Consider the following 27,748-nt stretch of genomic DNA (forward strand, 5'->3'; position numbering starts at 1 on the left):
GCAGATTCATTTGAAGTAGAATCTCCCTTATCTGCAAGTGTGAACTATGACACTTACAGACCACTCAGGCCCTTTGTTCTTCATCCTAGTGTATACAATCAGAGCGGTTAACCTTTGATCAGAGGGCTTATGCTAAACCATCTGTCGGCCCCCTGACCTATTAGCATAGTAGATGGACTCTGCGTTCTCATACCAGACCCAAAATACCACTCACAGTTTAATATCTTCACATATTAATATAATCGGTTCCGTTGGGCCCAGTGGACTGATACTTGCCAGCTTTTTGTGCCGGAACTGTATCTTCATTGTGGCCAAGTCTCAGCCCTCTGCGACCCCCAGAACCGGAGATACACAAATGCAGGTTAAAACACTTTTAAAATACAGGATTCTTCCCTTTAAAAATGAATCTCTGCCTTTCACTCTTTCCCTATTGAAATCAACGGGTTCCGCCGCCATAGGCTTTTAATGGCGCGGCTCCGCCATTGAAGTCAATGGGGTTCCCCGCCATAGACTTTCAATGGGGAGACGCCGCCATTGAAGTCTATGGAAAAACCAAAAATCTTTACATTTGCCCACACTCCGTCGGGTTGTTCGGAGAGGGCTGGGAATAGCCATGCATTCATGCCGAAACCTTAGCTACATGCCACCCAAATCCCAGCCCTCTGGTCTTTCCAGAACAGGAGATATGGACTTACATTTTTCACCATTTCGGACTTAGCCGTTTTCACGCCACATGGCTTTTCCCCATTGGAATCAATGGCCGGCGCTGCCATAGACAATGCATGGGCGCATGCCGCCATTGGATTCAATGGGACCTCCGCTCCACCATTAAAGTCAATGGCGCGAACCTCTTTCTCCGCTCGGTCCTTTACGGGGGCCCCTCATTCCCGGACCCGATGGGGGTCGTGTGTTTGGGTTCATAGGGGCTAAGGGCTAAAATAATTTTATTCCCAGGTGCCCTAGAACCTAAGATTCCCACGCCAATTGTCATTGAACTTGAACCAAGTGATAAAGCTCGTTTCAAAGACATTGTATCGGCTTTTGCGGTCTGCGGTTTGGATGGCTGCCAACCTGTTCCTGGAGATCGGCGTAGAGGAATCCCCATTGAAGTCAATGGCCCCATTGACTTACAATGGGAAACCGGCGATCCTCCTCTCGGACGCCACCTGCTGGTCATCGCTAGAAAACAGGTCCAAAACCGCTACTTCTGCCATTGGAATGCATGGAGCCCCAATGGCGACATATGGGACTCTGCAAAATGGTGCCTGAAAAGGCGGGAACAAGGAACAAAGAGCTATAAACACTAAGTTAACCTTAACCCTTTCCCTCCCGCATCAATCCCAGTGTATGTGTTGGTGCAAACACTGGAACAAAAACAATAATTTTTTACAGGGGAATATACATTAGGATGCTGAAGCAAGGTAAAAACACATTACTGGACCACAGTCCAGTTAACCCCTTGATTCCCAGGTGAGAGTAGGGGGTGGCCAAATGGGGTGTAACCCCTTTAATCCCGGGCCAAACCCCCTCTCCCATGACACCTACTATAGGGAAAATGTTGCACACCACATAAAAATAATATAAGGATACAACTACTGGTGCTCCTGGTTCAGGATTCTCTGTGATGATTCAGCTTACAATGAAAGGAATAAAGAACAGGGCTCCACAGAATTTTCAAAACTAATTTAGTGTCAACAAAATGACCAGCATATACCTGGATCTTGTTGGTGTTAGCCCCAGATTTTCCAAGGCAAGTTTAAGGCAAGTTTTAGAATACTCATCTGTGTACCTGTATTTACCTTCATTATAGACTTTGCCAAATGGGTGGTGATGAGCCACTGTCAGTCCCATAGTCTTCATTATATAGGTAGCTGACAGGTGTCAGCAGGCCTGCTACACCTGTAGTTGCAGCTGATGAAGCTCGGAATCTTTTTGGTACATGTAAGCTTGCTGGTACAGTATCTGTACGTCAAATCTGGCTCAGGCTGGAAGTTTTGCAGGTATAATGGCGAGGACAGATAGCAGGGGTTGCTAGTCACCAGTTTTTCACTGACGGTCGGACCGTTATTGTAAGGCGGTGCAGACGCTATTACATTGCTGGCCTGAGATTGATGAATCTTATTTGGATTTAACATGACCTTACTCCTTTTGAAGACTCCATGATCAAAGATACTGGAAAAATCTGGCACCACACACCAATACCCTCCTCTAACTCCGTGTGAAGGGGCAATACGAAAAAAACACGGATTGCTACTTAACTTTTTCCTTATTGCACGCTTCCACACATGAGCATCAGGTAACAATTTGTAAAAGTCATAATTTGAGATTAAATATTGACAGATTTCAGTAACTGTGGCCATTTTATCATCTGCCGCATTAATTACAGAACATATTACAAATGCATAAGTACAGTCAGGTCTTTTGCACACGTACTGCGGTGTACTCATTGCGTCCGTCCGGTCAGCAAATAGGGAAAAAAAGACACCCCGCATTGAGTTTTTATTATGAAACGCCTAAATTGATACAGTAACTTCTCCAGTACCAAGGTCAATTCACAATGGACCACAATGGACCACACCTGCAAGACGACACATTACTGTAGCACAAGTACAGTTGTGTACACATTAGAATTAATTACAATTCATGAATATCTGCTACCTGGCGGATACGTGAAGAATTGCCCTCAATTAAATCCGAACCATTATAATTAAACAGATCAACCGCGAATCAACCGCGGGTGCCAGGCGGCGCGAATGCAGCATGAACACGGGGGATGCACAATTTATTGCGTGTGGAATACAGGAGAAGCAACCACAATGCCCCTGAGAAGTTTTAGAATAAATGCTGGCGCAGCAGTAGACAGATTCTGTAAAGACTTTCTCCAACAAACCCACCCTGAAACTTACAGCCTAGAAATCCCCCGATCCCAGCACCCCAGTAAAGACAAAAGACAAATAAATCTTTAATGTCGCAAAAGTGGCACATATTCTCAGCAATGTATTTTTGACATCTGGGTCCCAGAGCTGACACTCTAGGACCCCCACACACGGGTTAGGGGTAACCAGGTGGGTTTGACCTTTATTCATGAGCCCAGTTAACCCCTTCACTGTCACAATAACTACATTAAAACAATATATTGCAGTTAAAAGAATCACTAGAAGCTTGAGGCTTTTTAAAACACCTTCTATTGATTCTATGGATGAGATATTTATCAAGGAGTGAAATGCAAAATTAGATTCCTGTTCCTTTGAACTAATTCAATTATTGGTCAATCATTGAATATTATCTTTGGCTAATATAGAATCAGAGATCAAAAAATTAGAAGTCAAAATGGAACCACGTGTCAAGTGAGGAATACAAAAATTTGAACATATACTTAAAAATAAAATTCAAACAACAGAAAATGAAATAAGGCAGGTAAAAATAAAAAAATAAGGAGCGATAAAGAAGATTACTTAACTAAGGGTTACAGGAATTGGATAGAAAGAGCAAGTTTGCAACAGAGACCCCCAAAATTAGATAACAGAAGAGATTCTGCCTCTCACCCAGATAATAGAGGTAGAGTGCATAATTTTAACACTACCACACATGCTAGAAACATACTTATAAGGGGAAAAATAAGACATCCAATGATAACCATGTTAGGCTAAGAGAAGATCCCAAAAGGGCTTGACAGGAACATCAAGCCCTTTTAGGATCTGGCTTAAGTGGTAGCACAGCGCCCTCATCTACCGGCACATCAAGCCCTTTTAGGATCTGGCTTAAGTGGTAGCACAGCGCCCTCATCTACCCCTCCTTCAAGCTCCCCCAGCGAAGTTTGGATTCATTGTGATCCGTTTTTATGTAAGTGTAATTTCATGCATGTCATAAATATTAATTTGTTTTAAATTTATACTAATAGTGTTTTTTCTCTTCTCTTTTGCGCCCTGCTATATGTGTGCATTATTCGGTTGTTTGCCCCGCTGATCACAGGAGAGTGAGGAGCTGCAGAGAGACTATTAACACACTGTTTGGGACATACAATAATTTTTTGGGACCGCGCGCACTCATCATTTTTTACTTCATTATGCTAAGAGAAGCCAATACTTATGGAGAAAACACAAAACTAATTAGCAACTCAAAAGGTGATAGAGAGAAAAAAGAAATAAAATCTCCCAACCAAGGGGAATGGTCTAAATTTCATTCAGTCAACAAATTCACACCTTTAGAGAGCTCATCTCCTTTTTTAGAGGTAGCCAGGAAATCAAGTTTAGGGATAGAACAAAGGAAGGAGTTGAAAAATGTGAAACCCTCGTTTATAAGAAAACGAGAGAAATCACCAGACGAGGAAGTAGAGGAGGAGAAAATAAAGGTCAAAAAAGATTGCCAAATAGATATTAAACCAGAAAGGATCTTTAATTTAAGCAAAAAAGTGTTAACACAAGAACAAATACAGGTTTTAAATAAAGGTCTCTCATTTGCACCATCAAACAAAATGAGTTCATTTTATACTTATATTGATGTGAGCAAATTTGTATGCAATCTTTCTTTGAAAAAGTATTTCATCAAACAGAAATTACATACTGTACTGCAGTTGGACAAAATACGACTCCACCCACTGTGACCAGTCAGATACAACATACTCCATATAAACACAAATCACTGTTTTATCCTAGCTACCTAAAAGGTGGTTGTTTGGATCTGTATGTAAAATGAGTACAGAATGACTTGGACAAATTGGTTAAACAAAATAAATATATCAAACCAAATTTGAATAAAAGACAGTATGACACAATAAAAGAATTGCGAGAAGATAGTCTTACAATCCTACAGAAACTTTCCAGTGTGAATTAGAGAATATTTTAAAACTGGGTTTTAAAAAATTACTTATCAGCAACGAAGAATTTGAATTCATATTTATCAAAAAACCTACACTACCAATTTTTTAATTTTTACCTATACTGCATAAGGATCCCATAAACCCTCCAGGAAGACCTATACTTTCAGGTATTTGTTCATTTACATCCAACCTTTTGGCTTATATTGATCACTTCTTACAAAAACCAGTCAAGAAGCTACGCTCTTATATAAAAGACACTACACATATATTAAATTTATTGAATTATATTATTTGGCAAGAACATTATTTTTTAGTCACGTGTGATGTCACTTCACTTTACACAGTAATAAGTCATGAGCACGGATGTTTAGCCAAACAATATTTTTTACAACTAGAAGGCACTTACACAGATCCACAGATGTATTTCATCATCACGTTTATTAAATTCACATTAATACATAATTTTTTCTGGTTTAATGAGGAACTATTTTTACAGGTTAAGACACGGTGAAGGGCACCAGGTTTGCACCTAGCTATGCCAATCTGTTAATGGTGATGTGGGAGGACCAAAACATCTTGTCCTAACATAGATTTGGTACAAACCTGGTACTCTGGACCAGATTTGTAGATTAAATATTTTTTTAATTTGGCACAGTGATCGCGAAAGTGTATTACTATTTCTTTTTTATTTATATCAAAATACATACAATCTTATTTTAACTTGTAGCTTTAGCAATATAAGTTTGGAGTTTCTTGACTTGTTAATCTATATAGAAGAAGGTCATATTCATACCAAAACCCATTATAAACCTGTCAGTTGTCTCAATTATATTGAGGCTAACAGTTATCATCAGAAACCATAAACCATCCCTCAAGGGGAATTAAGTAGAGTCAAACTTAACTGCACTGATAACAACATTTATGAACAAAAAGCGCAAGCTATGCTAACAAAATTTAGATCTAAAAATTATAAAGACTCTGTCCTTAGTGAAGCCTATGCCAATATAAAGAAAATAGATAGAAGTGATCTGCTTAAATATAATTCTAACAAAATAAAAAAACACTAATGATACAGATGACATCATTCATACTCCCTTCATTACAGCATACAATCCTTTAGCTTCAGACATAAAAAAGTAGTGTGCAAACATTGGCCCTTAGTTCAAATAGTCCCAATTCTCCAACCATTCCTTCCTAAAATGCCACACATAATTTTACAAAAGCTGATATATTAAAAAATAGGTTAGCACCCAGTTGTTTAAAACAATCATGCAAAAAAGAAATATTCAGTAATGCTTTTTAAGACACTAAGGGGGCTATGCACTAAGCTCAATGGCTTTGCATTTTTATTTGACCAAAAAGCAGGTTCGTTAAAAAGTGAAGCCGGGGACGTGATGCACTAAGGCCTTGAGGCCATTTTTTAACGTACCTGCTCAAAATAGCTCAAAACAGCCACAGCATACGGTTTGCTTTATTTCCCCCTGCTAGCGTTCTGAACCTCTCTGTTCGCTACCTGATAGAAAAAAAAGCCACCTTTAACATTTGCATGGAGATTTGCTATCTCCATGCAAGACTTTTACAGGCGATCCTACACTAAATAAATACATTGTAATTATAGTGTACATGAGCAGGGGTCTCCCGACCTGAAACGCATTGGTTTCAGGTCTGAGGACCCCCTACTTCTGGAGTTACAGGCCCCGTTATGGGGTGCCGGTACCCACTGTAATTTTAAAGCTTCCGCGTCACGTGACCGGGAAATGTACATTCAGCATGGGATACCGGCACCCCATAAAGGGGCCTGTAACTCCTGTTGAAGGGGGTCCCCGGACCTGAAACCAATGCTGTTCAGCTCTGAGGACCCCATGCTCATTGACAGTATTATTAAAGCAAACGTAATCATTAATTTTAATATGTGTTCATTTACACGCTAAGGCAATGATGTTCCCCTGAGGTTCATGTATGTCCCCTTATTTTTCTGGGGTATATGTGGGAGAGACCATGGAAGGAGTGAATCCATGTAATATAATGTTCTTGTCAATTACAGTGTGTGTCATTATTTTTGGGTTGGGACATGGCAGTGTAGTGGTTAAATTCTGAAATGCTGACGTCGTCAATTTAGGCAATCACCTGAAAACAATAGTAATCCCACTTGTGGACAACTATTTGGGAGGGATACCCTATAAAAAGCGTCCATTTTGTTCATTTAGTGTGGGTGTTGTTGTGAGGAGAGATAGAGTCGAGTTGGTGGTAGTAGTTGGAGAGAGTTGGAGAGAGTTGTGATTTGTTGGTGAATATTGAGTGAGTTGTATTGTTATTATATTTTGTTTATCTACTTTTTTGTATTGTTAGTGTGATTGAACTTTGTTAGTGTGTCATTTTTCTTTATATTTGTTTCTTGTGAGTTAGTCAAATAGAGAGGATGAGTGGACGTGGGAGTGGACGTGGGAGTGGATGTGGGAGTGGATGTGGGCGTGGTGTGGTGGCTGGTGGGAGTGGGGGTGCAGTGGAGCGTGGGAGTGGGGGTGCAGTGGAGCGTGGGTGTGGGGGTGCGGTGGCTGGTGGGGGAGTGTTGGAGTGTGGGAGTGGGGGTGCGGTGGCTTGTGGGGGAGTGTTGGAGTGTGGTAGTGGGGGTGCGGTGGCTGGTGGGGGAGTGTTGGAGCGTGGGAGTGGGGGTGCGGTGGAGCATGGGAGTGGGGGTGCGGTGGCTGGTGGGGGTGCGGTGGCTGGTGGGAGTAGAATGAGACGTCATGCCAGGGCAGGTACGTCCCGTGATGACACTCCAGGTGGTGGAGTGCAGGTGGATGAGGGTAGCGGGACTACTGGACTGGGAGAGAGGGACACTGTTCACCATACAAACAGTGATGATGATGATGGTGATGATGATGGAAGTGATGAGGGGCATCAACAAGCCAGGCGCGGCCAGAGGGCCTAAGAAACCCCCGCTTTACACATCGCGAAAATGACATCCTGGTTGAAAGTGTCATGGATTCCTATGAGCAACTCTATGGATCATTAGCATGTACAGTAAGTTTTGTATTTTAATTATTCGAGAACAATATATACATTAGGTTGTATATGCCGCATTCTCATGTATTAACTATATTTCACATGTGTAAGTTGTGGGGTGCTGTGGAACAATGAAGGGACCTCTAATCTGTCTTAAGTACATACAGAACATAAAAAGTGTTGTCCGCACTCATAATGAATACTAAACAATCAATGATACTTTAAATGATTATATATATGAATGACTCAAAGTGAGGGTCATTCATTGTCAATGTGCCTACAAAATCACATACAATTAACTGAAGGGTGACGGATGGTGAGGGAAGGGTGAAAATTGTCATTATGAAAAATGATGGGATATGATAAACACATCCCTAAGAGGGAAGGAAGTGGTTTAGATGAGATGCAGGGGAACGCAATGTTTCGTGCTCACTTACCCCTTTTACAGGCCCATTATCATAGTCAGCACAAAGTGGGACTATGTTACTTACCTACTCCCTCACACTAATTTCATCACATTGTTAAAATAAATGGCATTAAGATGCCATTACTGTTAAATCAAGACATGCCTAAGATTACATACAGTTGTTAAACATATATGCTGTAACGGAGGTGTGCAGCTGATTGTTCACATGTAATTTGTCAGGAATGCGCGCATGACCTACACTAATAGGTGTGTGTAATTAGAGGGACGTGTTATAATTGTTACAATATTAACATACAGTATGATTTAAATACTGAAATTGATATGAACACTGTTACAGTAGCGACATATCTTATTGCACTAAATACCGGCGGCATGCCGGGATCTGCCCCAGCTGCCGCCAGTAATGCACGCGCGCCGCCGCTTTCCCCCACTAACCCCCCCTCCTCCATCGCGCGCAATTTACACACCCTTCCGGACCCCTGTACCCCTTCTGCTCTGCCACTCTGCTTCCCCGAACCCCCGCTTACCTTAATTTCATCTCCAGGGGTGTCGGGGAAGCCTGGGGAAGCCGGGGAAGACGGGGAAGCCGGGCGCGCATGTGACTGTGACGTCACAGTGCGCCGCCACGCGCCGCGGCTACCCGCTTCCCAGCCACATACAGCCAGCGGCTTTTGCTCGAATAAGAGCTGCCGCTGCTGTACATATACACAGGTAAAACCAAGACCAGTGTGAAGTCAAAATTGTGGGGCCAGATAGGCCGAGCTGTCTCATCAGCTGGTGTCTTTCCAAGGACATCAGAGACGTGTAAAAAAAGATTTGGGGACATAAAACATAGATTCAAGAATAAGATGGCAAAGGCTGGACGCATCACAAGTAGGACAGGAGGTGGACCTCCAGCATCACTGAAGTTACAGTCTTACGAGGAAAATATGTTATCAATAATGACTCCCCGCCTTATATTTGGAATTGGAGGGAACCGAGATATTGGGCCATCCCTTTCACATTTGACACTAGGTGAGTCGTATGCTATGAGATCAATATTTACTTGACAAATGCAAGCATTTAAAAATAAAACTACAATAATCTTTTTAGATGTGAAACTGAAATGTCAACATTACACATGTCCTTATTCATTTATGTCAAATATGCTTTTTATATTAAGCTGCAGTTCAATAATTATCCTGCATGTGTGTTTTTGGATAGAAATCACTAGTGTACTGACCATAAATACATGTAGCATGTTCAGTTTTAAACAAAACTACTTGTAAATAACAACAATTGTATTTTATTTGAACAAGCATGCTTGTTTCTCTTGTTCATGTATGAACCATTCACACTAAGCATATTTAAATATGTCGTCAAACTCCGCACATCAATACAAGGACAACTATAATTTCGCAACCTATGCAGTTGTTTATTTAATTAGAGATTGCACACAAACTAATGCCGTTATAAAATTTACATAACAAAAACATAAACAGGACATTGAACTGCAGCTTTAACTGATGCACTTGTCCAAATTTTCGACAAAACATATGTGCATTTACATAGTATGTTCAGCCAAATAAAGAGGAGCACAAAATTACTTAGTCATTATGTTGAATTTAAAATGTTGTTATTTATTATATAGTGATTGCTGAGGACATGGATTCTGATGTGCCTGCATCACCACAACAAACTGTCCGAATTGAGGATGAGATGACAGTAGATCCCACACATATTAGTGTCCCAGATGCGTATGATTCCGGACCTGATTTGCTTGGATTCCAGGATACCCAACCAAATCCTGAAAGTGATGACAATGGGGAGATCCAACCGGGCCAGGGAGACCAGGTTTGTGCTGAAGCATTATCAAATTTAACCAGCCTAGATGCCAGGTTTATCAAAAACCAACAAGATCAGTCACACGTACACTCTCAAACATATGAGAAAATATATGAAGAAATGAAACATATGAGCAACATAATGACAAGACAACAGGACACACTGGACAAAATGGCAAATAGCCTCTCTGTCATAGCCACATGTATGGGTCAACTTGTGGCCCATGTCCAGGCACAGCCTCCGCCACAGGCACAATTACAGCCACAAAGCCAGCCACACGCACAATCGGATTTACACATACTATCCGATCTGGAGCTATTATCAGATATAGATCTAATATCAGAGCCAGAGAGGCAAATAGCTCCAGAGAGGCAAATACAGGCAGAGATCCAAAGTGAGGCAGAGATCCAAAGTGAGGCAGAGATCCAAAGTGAGGCAGAGATCCAAAGTGAGGCAGAGAGGCAAAGTGAGCCAGAGAGGCAAAGTGAGCCAGAGAGGCAAAGTGAGCCAGAGAGGCAAAGTGAGCCAGAGAGGCAAATCGAGACAGACACACAGCCAATGCTACATCAGGATCATAATGCACCGGATCCTATGTCCCAGGCTCATCCCCTGGCCCAAATACTAGCACTGGCACTGGCACAACCATTGGCAGTGGCTCAAACACTGTCCCAACCCCCGGCACTGGCTCAACCACTGTCCCAACCCCCGGCACTGGCTCAACCACTGTCCCAACCCCCGATACTGGCTCAACCACTGGCACAAACCCCAGCACTGGCTCAACCACTGGCACAAACCCCGGCACTGGCTCAACCACTGGCACAAACCCTGGCACTGGCTCAACCACTGGCACAAACCCCAGGACTGGCTCAACCACTGGCACAAACCCCGGCACTGGCTCAACCACTGGCACAAACCCCGGCACTGGCTCAACCACTGGCACAAACCCCGGCACTGGCTCAACCACTGGCACTGGCTCAACCACTGGCACAAACCCCGGCACTGGCTCAACCACTGGCACTGGCTCAACCACTGGCACAAACCCCGGCACTGGCTCAACCACTGGCACTGGCTCAACCACTGGCACAAGCCCAGGCACTGGGCCAGCATGAAACGGCAAGAAGAAGGCAATGATCAAGTCACCGGGGACATGATCCCACACCAACTCCTCCCACACGTTCATCACAAAGACTATCCCAAAAAAATAAATAAAAGGTCTTATTATTGTTCCCGTAAGTCTTCATATTCAATTATTAGCATTCATTAAGGTTCAGCAAACATACTTAACAATGTGCAATAATCAAGTGTGTATGTAACACAAGTAAGGTGCATACATGTGAGCGAAACAGCATATGATTTTGCATGTGTGAATAATGTATGTCATAACTATCTATATTTTATACCGTCTTAATTGTGAAAAATTAACATTATAAATATTTGTTCATTTGAACATGTTATTTCACAAAACAATTCTATCCAAAGTGTGTTTCAGAGCTTGGCAACTGAATCATGTATAATATGCAAGTACACATTTCATAAGATACAGAACACCTGTATGTGGGAGAAGAATACATGGACACTTCTTCCTTTGTATTATGACCTTGTACAATGTTGTGCAAATAATGCAAGTTTTGATACTTTGTAAGAACCTTGAATTAAGGAATAGTTTTGGTTACTGTACTCCATTCCGTTAAAATACATGCAGTTTGAGATGTGTTCTATGGAAAAGCCTCCGCTTTCTTACGTAATGCTAATATATAGTGCCATTGAAAATGAAAGGAACAAAAAAGCTACGGTCTCACAGATCTATCAATATCTTACGGATAACTACCATTATTATCAAAATCATCCTCAACCTAAGGTATGGAAAAATTCAATCCGACGCACTTTATCAACCAATGCTTCTTTTATTCGAAACCCACCATCTGGCACAAACAGGGGTGGCTGTTGGTCATTTCATGAATCCGGTATGCGTATGTCTGCAAATGGAAATAAAAAAAAGACAGACAATTGTCGGACACGACTACCATGATATAGGTGCCCGCAGCGGTGCCTTAAATGTTCAGCAGAATGTCTTTTTTCAACCTGGGTTGGACTACCAATACCAGAACCATAACGGAGCAACATATTACGATAACATGCAGAATACCGAGTTTGCTCAAACAGATGAAATGACACAAAGTTACTATGTGTATCCGCCTCCGTACATTGTACAAGATGCAAACGGTTATGGAGTAAGCTACAACTCTGCACAGCTGAACCCACAGAACAACGAATTGATGGACTACAGCGGCTACATCGCAAACCAAACTTCTATGGCTGCCCCGAATATGAATGCAATATAATGCAGGTAACTATATTGTAAATACTTTATAAACTGTGTGAATCTTTTCTTCCCGAATGACACGCATATACGTTGTATTCATTGCGCATACGCGTACCATACGGGAAAAAAAGGTTTTGTTTGTGTAAATTAACGTGTCTCTTTTACCTTTTCGGCTACTTCTGATCATATTACAGAGATCGCGCTGTGAAGATCACAATATGCCGGAACACAGTTCTGTAAGAAGGTAAGATCTATTTACTGATATACGGGGCAATATTTTGAACATGCTGTGCAATGGCGGTTGAAATCAGAGATATTCATGCGCAGCCCTTAAATGACAGTCGAGTATGTGTATGCCCCTTTGTGAAACTACAATAATTGTAAACATAAAATAATTCGATATGCAGAAATGCAGTACATATCTTAATTAGTGTAGTTTGCATATGGCTACATAATGTTATGTGCCTGATGAATATTGGTTACTCTGTTGTAGAAATGGCAAGCAAAGTAGCATTTTACATGTCATTATTATGCAGACTATTTACTTTTGTTTATCATTGTGTATGTAACATGTTTGTGGTACTAGCATGTCAACAAACGAAACCTTAGGTAATACAGCCAGTCCTCGGTTATCCGACACAATGCGTAGCTCCAAATGGAGTTGTAAAGCTAAACGTCTTAAAGTGACACACGCTTTCTCATTGCAACACTGTTAAAAGTAAAGGTTGCGTTTTTTTTTTGGCTTAATAATTTTGTATATACTCCTAATATTGTACCAAGATAATAAAAGATGAAACACATACACATTATATTGTGTGTGTGTGTGTGTGTGTGTGTATGTATATATATATATATATATATATATATATATACATACACACACACACACACATATATAAATTAGTGTGTGTAAAGAAATATATATTAGTGTGTGTAAAGAAATGATTATTGACATATATCTTCTTGTTATGCAGTAAGCATTTTGTGGTTAGATGTAACATTAATGTTGTTAACGAAATGATTGACGTTTAGTACATAGGTACATTATACCAGCCGTGTGTTTAAATGCATCATTAATTAACTATGTAACCGATATATTACTTACATTAATATTATATATCTACTTCTTTCACAGATGTTCACAGCTCCGTTCAAGACAGAAGATAGTGTGAATGCATGTATCCAAAGACCGAGCAACTGAGAGCTTTTCCATTATGGCCACATGCCAAAGACATCACATGGCCAGTCATGCTATGATACCTCAAACTGAACATGCACACTTTTATGTATCGTAGTTAATCGTAGATTATCGCTTTTAAAAAAAAAAAACATTAAATAGATAATGTAGGCTTTTTGATACTAACTTTAATTGTGTGTTAACATTCCAATAAACTTTGACATGACATCTTTTGTTAGTGCTCCTTTTTTATCAATGGGACGCAGATTACAGTGACATCATTCAAGTATAAAAAAAAATTGTATATGTTGCCTGAAGAAACACACAAGTACTTGTGTTCAAAATGTATTGTTAAAAGTTTTACTTGAACTATTCTAGGAAACATTTACATAAAATATGAATCTGGCAATGTGTGGTTTTAAATTAAACATTAATAATGATAGGGATACATTTCAGCTTAATGATAGAAGAGATCAACATCTCATCTGCTTATACTCATGCAGACACTAATTATAAATATTGTCATACATACATACGTGACAATCATAAAATGAAGTAAGGAATGTGAAGCATAACAATTCTGTAAACCTTTAATAACACCATTAATTATTTATAAGTTGATCATGATGTTGAAAGTATGAGCCAAAATACATATATAATCATTTACAGTAGTTCAGTTGTAAGATAACACTATGCAGAGTATTGAATACAGCCTTTGTTTTTCACTTAATACACAATATTCTGCATGTAACAATGCACACATTGTATAGTTGGTTTGAAAGAAGATTAATACAAGAAAAGAGGTGTCAAAAATAAACATACCGTAGGCAGCCGAAGTTCTGATCATTCCTTAGAAAATTTGCAGTTCGTTGGAGAGAGCAGCATCCTACAATTATACACACAATGCAATGTTACACACACAATGAGATGATGACAGATTATATGATATGTATTGTTAAAACTTACATGTGAAAAAATTAGCAATTAAGGTCCTGCGAGTCTCCACCCCACTGGCTGTATGGTCCCTAACCCCTGCAGAAGGCACGAGAGGATCCTCCTCTAAATCATCAAGAATGTTGCCTTGAAGATTGTGACGTAGTGCTATGTTGTGCAGAATGCAACAACAAATCATTATGTCACCAACCTTCGCTGGCGAATATTGTAGCGCACCACCAGATCTATCAAGACACCTAAAACGACTTTTCAACACTCAAAATGTCCTCTCAAACACCCAGCGTGTGGATATGTGTGCGGCATTATATCGTTCCTCTGCAGGGGTTTGAGTATTAACCAGTGGGGTCAGAAGCCAAGGGCAGCTACCATATCCTGAGTCGCCTATAAGAGAGTCAAATGACATAAAGGTTAAAAGATGTAAGTAAATTCCAAACATTGTGTATTGCCTTTTCATAATACATGACAGTGAATAATATAGAACACATGGCCTAACAATGAAATCCTAATCTACCATTACGATACATGACATGGATTACATATAGAAGTTAACAAAAATGAATGATTTGATGTTAATTAGAATCTTAGCAACACACAATGAAACATTAATCTGGACATTAAATGTAGTTGTAAGTGCAGTTTATGTAACATTGACTGACCCAATAGCCAACCTTCCTCGAATTCCCCCGCTTCAAATTTGCGAAACACTAACGAGTTTTTAAAAAATATGTGAATCGTGGCAGGCACCTGGGAAGTGAGCTACCATACTCAGAATTTTTATGTATGCGTCACATACGACCTGCACATTGAGCGAGTGGTAATTTTCCTGTTCCGAAAATCCCTCTCCTCTTCACGTAGCGGGGTCAGCGCAACATGTGTGCAATTTATAGCACCCATCACTTTGGGTAGCCCAGCTACATTATAAAATGCAGTCTTCAGTGCCTGCCATTCTGTTTGCTTACTAGGAAAATGTATATAATCACAAGCACGTCGAGTCAGTGCACATAGAAACTGGCTAAAGGTCCGCAAGAATGCCGACTGCGAGACCCCGCCTACTATGCCCATAGTTGTCTGAAATGAGCCCGAAGCAATAAATGTAAGGAGCTCAGCATTTTAACAAGGCCAGGCACTGCATGATTCCTGTCTGTTGTTGGCTCTAAATCTTCTCTTAAAACTTCATACAGTTCCAACAGAGCCGCTGAGCTCAATCTGTAACGCCTGATAATTTCTTCCTCCGTCAAGCCCTCTAGGGAGGTTCTTTGTCTAAAATTGCGGGAGGCTATATATCTCACAACACGGATCTCCCTCTCTCTCCTCTCTCTCCTCTCTCTCCTCTCTCTCCTCTCTCTCCTCTCTCTCCTCTCTCTCCTCTCTCTCCTCTCTCTCCTCTCTCTCCTCTCTCTCATAATCTCCCTCCTCCTCCTCGCACAAAAAATCAGAAAAGCGCAATCTGGTGGCGGTTACATGTCGTCGTGGAAGGTAAGTGCCTCCTTCTATCCTTTAAATAGGCAGACTAATTAGTCAAATGATTATAAATGCTGACACGTGTGTTAGTTAGTATTGTGAACATATTATTTTTACTAATTGTACAATTCATTGTAATGTGATTTCGATGTGTTACACACATAATGAAATGTGATGTCATCATCAATTACGCACCATTCGAAAATAAACAATGTAAGCGATGCTGCGACACAATATTACTAATTGACACAAACTAATAACTCTATTATTACATTTCTCACAAACATGTTGAGTCATGAACGTAGTACATCTCTATAAATAATGTTTTGTTACTGTAAAGCTGTGTCAGAAGGGTGGATTATTGGCAATATGTTTGTTTGGTGATGACGGGCGTATTGCCCTTTAAATTAACCCCCTGCTAACGTTTGATGGAACACTATGTAACCTTTAATGTAAATTGTTGACTATCATGTCCGTGGGATACAGATATATTCACGCCAACATCCGTGGACCCCCAGACAGCTTGGAGGACCACCCATGTACCCCTCAGAGTAAATGTTGTTTCTTTCTCCATCTGAATGTATGTTAAACAGTTAAAGACAGAATTATGCATATGTGGATAATATTATTTTATTACACTACAATACTGTACTGTATGTGTTATGTGTTTGTATTTATTGGTATGGTTACTTGTCATTGAGTCTGGCACACGATTGGTCACGCATGCAAACAGGGAACCACGAACAGTCACGGACCCCCCAACACACCCGGGACACCCGCGGGGATACCCGCGCGACCCCCGGGCTCCCTCGGGGACCCCCGCGGGGTCAGCCTGGTACCCCTACCTACGGACCCCTGTGGGGTCAGCCGGGGACACCCGCACGACCCACAGGCTCCCTCGGGGACCCCCGCGGGGTCACCCGGGAACACCCGCCGGCCTGCTGTATGGGTTTTGCGCATGCAATAATAAAAAGCCAGAATTTTTTCTAAGTCCAGATTTCTTTGCGTCTACTCTGACCTGGCGTGTTCTAATCAATGCAACTTTTGCGTTTGCTAAGGTTGCGTTGCTTAGTGCATCCCGCTTAAGGGCAGAATTTCACGCAAACAGGGCTGCGATCGAGCAAAGTTGGACTTAGAAATAATTCCTGAAAAAAGTCATTTTTAGAGCGCAAAGTGCATGTTTGCGTTGCTTAGTGTATCGGGTTGAGCCAAAAATCACGATCGAAGAGCACTTTGCGCTCTAAAAGTGACTTAACGGAGCTTAGTGCATAGCCCCCTAAAGGTTTTTACAGGTGTCTAAAATACAATATATGCATGTTATATCCGCATGGATCTAAACAGACCAAAAGTTTTATCTCTATTCATACGGGAAAAAACTATAAGATTGAACATGTCATAAGTTGAGATTCCATCAATATTGTATATTTCATTCAATGCCCGTGCAAAAAATAGTACGTGGGACAGACCACGAGAAAATTTAAATTACGCTTTGCCGACCATATTACAAATATCCAAAAAGGATTTTTGAAACACAATCTGTCCAACATTTTGCTGAACACCATGATAAAAATCCTGCAGATTGGAGAGTGTTACGCCGGAGTAGCCCGCAGACCAGACCTAGAACTGAGGTGGCAGGTATGAATACACACACCAACAAAGTGAGGGACGTGTCCGGGTTGTGGTATTAGATGGTGCCAGGCCAGATGGGGAGTATTGCGTGAATACTTGCCGGTACCGTTTTTTAGAGAAGAATGGTCGTTGCCGTTGCCGTGATCAGGGGTAGGAGAAGTATGGAAGGATCGAGGTGAGAGCGTGGTTGAAGGGAGCCAGAAGGTACATAAACAGGAACAATCCGAAGTCGAGAGCCAAAGGGGGAAGTCTGCCAAGCCGCGTCAAAACCGAGAGAATCAAAGAACAAGCACTGTGAATCACCCATACAAAACCTATGACGAGCAAGGAAGCACAGAAGATAGAGGGTATTTAAAGCTGGAACAGCCAACCAGGAGAGGGGGCGTGCCTGGAGGAGCCCAGGGAGCTTCAGCGCATTGGCTGCTGTTCCTAGAGCCCAGGTGACACTCAGCAAGAGCCAGATTGTAACCGTGCAGTGTTTGGGGCGGAGCCTGAGCAGAGATAAGTTCAGGGGCTGTTGTGTGTGTGCTGTAAGTCCGGCGTGCGCATGAGAGGAAGCAATGTGGTGTGCGCGTGGAGCAGCGATACCGCGCCGACGGCTGCGGCATGGAGGAAGTACCTTGTGGAGCGTCCTACCATGCCGAGGGGTAAGTGATGGTTGTAGCGGAAGGGTCGAGCAGTGTAAGGAGAGAGCCGTGAGCTCTGCCTGTGGAGCTGTGTGCTCACATTCCTAACAGTATTCCCTCTTCAAGATTGGCCTCAGGACGATCCAAGAATGGCTTCTCCGGAAATTTCCTCCTAAAAGTCTTCAGGAAGCTGGGCGCATGGATGTCTTTGAGCGGAACCCAAGACCTCTCCTTGGGTCCGAAACTCCTCCAGTGGACCAAAAACTGAAGCTGCCCCCTGGAGATGCGGGAGTCCAGTAAGGCTTGTACCTCGTATTCTTCGTTATTGAGTACCGTGACAGGATCTGGCTTGCTGGTCTGTTTGGAAAAGAAACGATTGGCAATGTGGGGTTTTAATAACGAGACATGAAAAATGTCTGGGATCCTCATGGAGGGTGGTAGTTTAAGGCGAAACGCCACTGGGTTAATCTGCTCCATGACGGGAAAGGGACCCAAAAACCTAGGAGCCAATTTAGGGGAAGGAACTCTCAGGCGGATGTTTCTTGAAGAGAGACATACTAAATCCCCTGGCTTGTAGTTGGGTGCCGGCCGATGGTGGCGATTGGCCTGAAGTCTAGCAGTATCGGCGGCCTTGTGGAGAGATGATTGTACCTTGGACCAAATGTCTTGGAGAGTGGAAATCCGTTCGTCTACCGCCGGTACCCCAGAAGCAACATTGGAAATCGGTAAGCAGGGAGGGTGAAATCCATAATTACAAAGAATGGAGATTCTCGGGTGGATTCACTTCGGGCCGAATTGACCGCGTACTCTGCCCACGGGAGGAGTTGGGACCAATCATCCTGGGAATCGGAGATGAAACATCTGAGGTATTTTTCCAGCGACTGGTTAGTTCTCTCTGTCTGTTCATTGGACTGGGGGTGGTATGCAGAGTAGAAGGAAGAGCCAATTCCCAGTCTTTTAGTGAAGGTCCTCCAGAACTTGGAGACGAACTGGGATCCTCTGTCAGAGACAATGGAAGATGGAATGCCATGTATCCTAAAGATATGCTTGGAGAAAATGTCTGCTAGGGCGGGAGAGGAGGGCAATCCCTTGAAGGGGATGAAGTGGGCCATCTTGGAAAACCTGTCTACGACAATTAAAATGGTGTTGAAGCCCCTAGAACTAGGGAGATCGACAATGAAGTTCATGGAGATATGGGACCATGGACGAGCAGGCACTGGCAATGGGAGGAGAAGTCCTTGAGGTCTCTGTGAGAACAAATAGAGTAGGGGGAGCGAGGGATCAGTAGACATACATCAATAAAATCAACGGCGATAAATCATGCATAAAGTAAACCCAATGCAGTGGGGTTGGGACAGGAACTATAAGATAATAATATACAGTAGAATATTATAGATACTTACACGGCCGTGTGTAAGTACAATCCAAAGAAGGTATCTTTGTGACGGAATATTGACCCCTCCACAAATGAGTGCAGGGGTATCTCAGAAGGTGTCTATATACTAATGCAAATACTCACACGGCCCAGTGTGAGTAAGGGTGCAGGGCAGATGTCTTTAAGGTGGAGTCAGTCTGTCCAGGGTGGTTGCGGGTCAATTACATCAGGTTTTGCCCATGTAGGGCTATAGCTGATCTGTACTCCTCTCTTGCTTATACTCAGCAGTGTGACTCTCCGATTCAGCGGTGTGTGGGGATAAGTGAGGCACAGTCTTAGCAGTATGCAATAAAAGGTATTTATTGTGTATAAAAACAATACTGTCACACTCACATCAATAAAATAATATCCCCTTGCTCCTCCGTGTGGTTCAATCTAGCAGTAATCCGCTCCGGCCCCGCGTCCGGGGTGCAGATAGCTGGAACTAATCCGCCCGGCTGCAGATGCTGCTGAAGGGACTTTCTACGGAAGCCTCTGTGGGACAAAACAGGAACAGGTTTCGAGCAACGCGTTTCGCCGATTGGACGGCTTCCTCAGGCTCATAAAATGACGTATGGTGGGTCCCATGAGCTTTTATAGACCCACCTAGCTGATAAATTAATTAGCTTGTAATGTTTGCACAGTTGATTGCAATATGCACCATTCACTTGGTGCTGATTCTCAATCTCATAGCCAGTTTCACGTACCATTGCTGATGTGTCCATTTAATACAGGGTTTAATAGCTTTCAATGCTACTCACTCCTATCGACTGCACCCTTGTGCCTTGCAATGTTTAACTTCATTGATTTAACCCTCTAGGTTCCGTTACACTAGTTAGTGGTTCATAATGGTCCCAATAATTTTTAAACATATTTTTTAAATTAAAAGATGGTTCCCCTTCGTCATCTAAATTCATTCAAACGTATTAATAACATTTTAGGCGTATGATTTATACAATAAATTTTAAAAACAATTTTATACAATCATCTTAAAACCTCACACATATTCTATTTCTTTGTGTTTTTTAAAAACAGTTTTATAACATTGGTAAATAGTATCTTTCCCTTAAATCCATATCTGGCTAGTGATAGGATTTAATCCATGTTTCTTACTAGGACCTAATTGACTAAAAAATTGTATCATAAACCCATTAAAATTAAGTAATTCATTTAATAGATAACTCTAATAATGAAAGAAATAAGCAGAAAATTTGGAAGAAAAGGGAATGGAGGAAAAGGAGGGGAGGGGTGGGAAGGAAGGGAGTGGGGAGGGGGGGGGGGGGAGAGGGAGGAGATGGGGTGACGGAGGAGGGAGGTGGGAAACAAAAGAAAACATTAGTATATAAATATAATAAAATGTATTTAAAATTGAAATCAATCTAAGTGATAGAACCAAACTAGATCTACACCCCAATGTCGCGAGTGTCATCCCGGCTTAAATAAACGCCGAAATATCCAAATCGACATTCAGGCCCTTCGGTGCTAGAGTTTTAAGTTTGTATATCCAAAACGTTTCTCTTTGTCTCAATCGTTTAAGCCTATCTCCACCTCTCCAATTTTCGTTGACTAGCTCTATTCCTCTGTAAAGCAAGCCAGATGGATCTCCCCCATGTGCCTGATTGAAGTGTACAGGTACACTGCTGCGTCGCGCTGGCGCCCTGACGTCACGATGGGGGCGTTGACATCCAGGAGCAAGGCAGCAGTGATCGTGGGGGGGTGAGTACCCATTTGTGTATATATTGTGGTATGTTTAACATGTTCTGTAGCCCTCTCCTTGATAAAGGCAATCTATTTGCCGAAACGTTGGACCTTTGGTGGCACAATAAACTGCACCTTTAGTAAGACCGTGTGCCTGCTTCCATTCCTTTGCTCAAGTACCTCTGGGATGTCTGGACCTCCCTGGATACAGCGCACCGGCAGATAAGTACCCCCCTCCAGCACCTACCAGCGGTGTGCATGTGCTTCTACATATGATTAAATTCTATCACTAGCCAGATATGGATTTAAGGGAAAGATACTATTTACCAATGTTATAAAACTGTTTTTAAAAAACACAAAGAAATAGAATATGTGTGAGATTTTAAGATGATTGTATAAAATTGTTTTTAAAATTTATTGTATAAACCATACGCCTAAAATGCTATTAATACGTTTGAATGAACTTAGATGATGAAGGGGAACCATCTTTTAATTTTAAAAATATGTTTAAAAATTATTGGGACCATTATGAACCACTAACTAGTGTAACGGAACCTAGAGGGTTAAATCAATGAAGTTAAACATTGCAAGGCACAAGGGTGCAGTCGATAGGAGTGAGTAGCATTGAAAGCTATTAAACCCTGTATTAAATGGACACATCAGCAATGGTACGTGAAACTGGCTATGAGATTGAGAATCAGCACCAAGTGAATGGTGCATATTGCAGGCAACTGTGCAAACATTACAAGCTAATTAATTAATCAGCTAGGTTGGTCTATAAAAGCTCATGGGACCCACCATACGTCATTTTATGAGCCTGAGGAAGCCGTCCAATCGGCGAAACGTGTTGCTCGAAACCTGTTCCTGTTTTGTCCCACGGAGGCTTCCGTAGAAAGTCCCTTCAGCAGCATCTGCAGCCGGGCGGATTAGTTCCAGCTATCTGCACCCCGGACGCGGGGCCGGAGCGGATTACTGCTAGATTGAACCACACGGAGGAGCAAGGGGATATTATTTTATTGATGTGAGTGTGACAGTATTGTTTTTATACACAATAAATACCTTTTATTGCATACTGCTAAGACTGTGCCTCACTTATCCCCACACACCGCTGAATCGGAGAGTCACACTGCTGAGTATAAGCAAGAGAGGAGTACAGATCAGCTATAGCCCTACATGGGCAAAACCTGATGTAATTGACCCGCAACCACCCTGGACAGACTGACTCCACCTTAAAGACATCTGCCCTGCACCCTTACTCACACTGGGCCGTGTGAGTATTTGCATTAGTATATAGACACCTTCTGAGATCCCCCTGCACTCATTTGTGGAGGGGTCAATATTCCGTCACAAAGATACCTTCTTTGGATTGTACTTACACACGGCCGTGTAAGTACTGCACCGACACACTTTATTCGAGCAAATACCCGGTATGTACCTGGCAGATACCTGGAATGCGCCGCTCCTCACCTCTGACAAGCCCCGTTGCATTTGCCTTCCCAGCCTGGGTTCATGCCTGGCTGATGGGCGGCTGATCTGTTAAATGATAATGATTAGGATTTAATAGGCTGCAATGATTCGCGTGTCTACCAGATGGCATAAATTCATGAATTGTAATGCAGTATATATATATGTACTGTGCAGTATTGCAGCCAGCGGGAATAAAATGCTTCAATCCCTGCCTGGAAAATAACTCAATGCACTCGGGCAGAAAACAGTCACAAACCTCAATACACCCGGGTATACCCGAATTCGTGGGACTAGCCGAGCTCGAATAAAGTGTGTCGCCAGTGTATCTATAATATTCTACTGTATATTATTATCTTATAGTTCCTGTCCCAACCCCACTGCATTGGGGTTAACTTTATGCATGATTTATCGCCGTTGATTTTATTGATGTATGTCTACTGATCCCTCACTCCCCCTACTCTATTTGTTCTCACGTTTCCAATAAGGGCTTCGGATTATCCCTTGTAGGGGTTGAAGCAGAAGGGACCGTAAGAAAAACTCTGCAACAAAAGAGAGTAACCACATTTATTGGTGTCATCATTATCTGATACTAAAGGTAAGCGCCTGGTCTCCCCCATTTACTTGAGGTCTCTGTGGAAGTATCTTGTTCTGGGCGCATACAGGACAAGCGCGAGTGTATTCCGCAATGTCTTTAGACATACTGGAAAGTAACATGTAAAGCTGCAAACCAATGAAAAAATAAATAAATAAATAAATGAATGATACTACCGGTGCTCCTGGTTCAGGGATATATGCCTGGGACATCCAATGTAGAGGAAAAAAAGAGAGATCCAGGGCAACATCGGATTTTGTAAGAAAAAAACAATTTATTTCAGCCCATAAACACTATGTTTATGGGCTGAAATAAATTGTTTTTTCTTACAAAATCTGAAGTTGCCCTGGATCTCTCTTTTTTTCCTTTAGATATACTGGGCCACCAAAAGTTCCGACGAATTAAGTCTAACGTCCTTCTGAAGCCGGGTGACCTGCGGGTTTAGAAGAGTGTCCCTAATCTAGGACCTCTGGAATAAATCTGGACGAGATGAAGAGCCTGTTAGAGGGGATCGCCGTGTTTGAAGGGATATGTTGCTGGTCCCTTTTGATCTTGTCTAGCGATTTGAAGGGGAAGTAGCCAAAATTCTTTCGGGAGGTAGGATGGGTTCCAAAGATGCCTCAGGCCTGTCTTCCGAGGAGTATTGTCTGGAAAACGCATTTGCCTTCACGTTCTTCGTTCCAGGGATGTACAGTAGGATACGTGATAGTTTAAGCATGAGAAGAAGAGTGCCCAGCGAGCTTGTCGAGGACCGAGGCGACGTGCTCCTTCAATATACAGTAAATTTTTGAGGTCCGTTAAGATAGAAAATGGCTCCTTTGACCATTCCAACAGATGTCGCCACTCTTGTAGTGCCATCTTAAAGGCCAATAACTCTTTGTTGCCAACGTCATAATTCCTCTCGGCAGAGGAGAATTTCTTGGAGAAATACGCACAAGGGTGAAGTTTATCCTGAGGTGAGAACCTCTGTGATAGTACTGCCCCTGAACCGCAGTCCGATGCGTCAACTTCTATTACAAAGGGAAGATCCGTGTTGGGGTGGCGCAGGATTGTTGCCGTGACGAATGTCTCTTTAAGAACCTGGAAGGCGGAGATAGCTTCGGCTGACCAGGCAGAAGGATCAGCCCCTTTTCTAGTCAACGCTGTGATGGGGGCCACTATGAAAGAGAGATTGCGAATGAACTTCCGATAGTAGTTCGCAAATCCTAAAAAGCGCTGGATAGCCATGAAAGTTTCTGGTCTGGGCCATTCCGTAACTGCCTGGAGTTTACCTGGATCCATCAAAAAGCCTTCATCCAAAATAATGTAGCCCAGAAATTGGGTAGAGCGTTGATGGAAGGTTCACTTCTCTAGTTTGGCGTACAGGTGATGTTTGAGTAGACATGAGTGGACGTACGAGGTGTGACGAATGTGATCCTGGAGATTTTTGGAGAAGATCAAAATGTCATCTAAGTAGACAATAACAAAGATGTTGAGCACCTCACGAAATACATCATTAATAAAGTCCTGAAAGACGGCTGGGGCATTACATAAATCAAAAGGCATGACTAGGTACTCATAATGCCCACTGCGGGTATTGAAGGCGTCTTCCACTCGTCGCCCTGCCTGATGCGGACCAAGTTGTAAGCCCCACAGAGATCCAATTTGGAAAAGATCTTAGCCCCTCGCAGTTTATCGAAGAGTTCCATGATCAAGGGGAGAGGATAGCGGTTCTTGATGGTGATACCGTTCAAGCCCCGGTAATCAATACTGCTGCGGCCGAGTTTATTCGAGCATTTGCCCGTTCTCGGCCGCAGCAGTTACCTGGCGCGCGCCGGAGGGTGCCGGGCGCGCGCCGAAGCAGCGGAGGAGAGGCCCGCCGATCGCGGCTTCCCCCTCTCCTCTCCGGGTCCGCCGGGTCCCCCGGAACCCCCTGCCGCCGTCCCCCACATCGCGGGACACCAGGGCTCCCTTGGGGAGCCCTGGACGCGCGTGCAGGGGGCGCAGGCACCCGATGACGCATGACCGCGCATCGGTGACGCGCGGCACGCCGAGGGGATGCCACTTGCAAGCCGGGAAATCTCCCGGCTTGCGGAATTGGCCACACTTCAATAAAGTGTGTCGCCAGTGTACATGGCCTCAGAGTACCATCCTTTTTCTCACAAAGAAGAACCCCACTCCCACCGGGGAACTGGAAGGCCGTATGAATCCTTTCTCAAGATTCTACTTTATATAGTCTTCCATGGCTTGAGACTCAGGTATCGACAATGGGTAAGTCTTGGACTTGGGCAAGGTGTATCCTGGGACCAAATCGATGGGGCAATCGTAGGACCGATGAGGAGGCGATTGTTCTGAGCGGACCTTGTTAAAGACCTCGCTGAAAGGGTGGTAGATGGTTGGAAGAATGGAATCCTGAGTCATAGTGTCAGCCAAGAGTGTGGGAGACTTCCCTGACCTCGGTTTCCAGGTGATGAGGGTAGGTGAGACCCAGTCAATTGGAGGGTTGTTCTTCTGCAACAAAGGTAGGCCGAGGGTTATCGGTGTACTTGGGGCCTGAATGGCGTCAAGGACCAAATTCTCGCTGTGGGAGTAGGTAGATAAGAGGAGAGGTACGGTCTGTAGCGAAATAAAGGCCGGAGACAGCGAACGTCCGTCAATCCCAACCAAGGCGATAGGTTGGGCCTTCTTCACCAAAGGTATCCGGTTCTGTTTGGCGAAATTGAGGTCTACAAAATTTCCTCCAGCACCGGAGTCGATAAAGGCAGCAGTAGATGTGCGAAACTCAGCGCCTGCGAGAGAAATAGGAATCGTACGTTTCTTAGACAGTGACTCCTTGGGGAGGGGATGAGAAGAGATAACACCCAGTGAGAGCCCCTCCATACTCCCTGAGTGTTCCATTTCCTGGACGCGAAGGGCATGCACGTACCAGATGTTCAGGAGATCCACAGTAGAAACAGAGTCCGCCGGTGTAGCGGAGTTGTCGTAGTGGATTCCGGATCTGTTGCACCCTTAATTACATTGGCTCGGGAGGCTCCAGTGCCAGCTGCTGCAAAGGAGGCGGTCTAGGAACCAGAGGAGATTTGGGGAAGGGTGCTTGGAAGGTTAGTGGCTGGGCATGCTGACGCTCTGAGCGTCGTACCTAGATGCGTTGATCAATGCGTACGGCCAAGTCGATGAGTGCCTCCAGTTGGTCTGGCCTGGGTTGCCGAGCAAGCTCCTCCTTGATGGACTCTGAGAGACCTTGCCAGAAGACGGAGACAATCGGCTCTTGTCCCCAGTTCGTCTCGGTGGCGAGCGTGCTAAATTCCACTGCATACTGCGTGACCGATCTAAGCCCCTGAGTTATCTGGAGGAGGGAAACAGACGCCATCTCCAGGCGCGCAGGGGAATCAAAGACTTGTCAGAACTCACCCTTGAAGGCTAGGTAGTCTTGTGTCAGGACCGGGCGCAACTCCCAGACTGGCGAGGCCTATGCCAGCGCGCTGCCTGTCAGTAGGTTGCATACGTAGGCTACCTTCTTCCAGCCGGTGTCGTACTGAAGGGGTACCATTTCAAATTGAACATCACACTGGTTAAGGAAACCTCTGCACTTCAGCGGGTTGCCAGCGTACGGCTTGGGAGGCGGTATCTTCATGTCCAGAGTGCTGGGTCTGACTGGTTCCGCCGCCTGTGGAGGAGAAAGAGGTACAGGTGCTTCCGGTACTTGAGCCGAAAGTTTGGCCATTTGGCGTGTTAGGGCCACAATCTGATCGGCCATGGCCTGGTTTTGCTGTATCAGCGTAGAGATTGCTTGCCTCAGTGCGGCGTGGTCTGCGTCTTGTGGGCTTGTCATAATGTTACGCCGGAGTAGCCCGCAGACCAGACCTAGAACTGAGGTGGCAGGTATGAATACACACACCGACAGAGCGAGGGACGTGTCCGGGTTGTGGTAATAGATGGTGCAAGGCCAGATGGGGAGTATTGCGTGAATACTTGCCGGTACCGTTTTTTCCAGAAGAATGGTCGTTGCCGTTGCCGAGATCAGGGGTAGGAGAAGTACAGAAGGATCGAGGTGAGAGCCGTGGTTGAAGGGAGCCAGAAGGTACGTAAACAGGAACAATCCGAAGTCGAGAGCCAAAGGGGGAAGCCGCGTCAAAACCGAGAGAATCAAAGAACAAGCACTGTGAATCACCCATACAAAACCTATGACGAGCGAGGAAGCACAGAACAGAGAGGGTATATAAAGCTGGAACAGCAAACCAGGAGAGGGGGCGTGCCTGGAGGAGCCCAGGGAGCTTCAGTGAATTGGCTGCTGTTCCTAGAGCCCAGGTGACATTCAGCAAGAGCCAGATTGTAACCGTGCGGTGTTTGGG

This window comes from Ascaphus truei, chromosome 1, assembly GCF_040206685.1.
Source record: "Ascaphus truei isolate aAscTru1 chromosome 1, aAscTru1.hap1, whole genome shotgun sequence".
NCBI classification, from domain to species: Eukaryota; Metazoa; Chordata; class Amphibia; order Anura; family Ascaphidae; genus Ascaphus; species Ascaphus truei.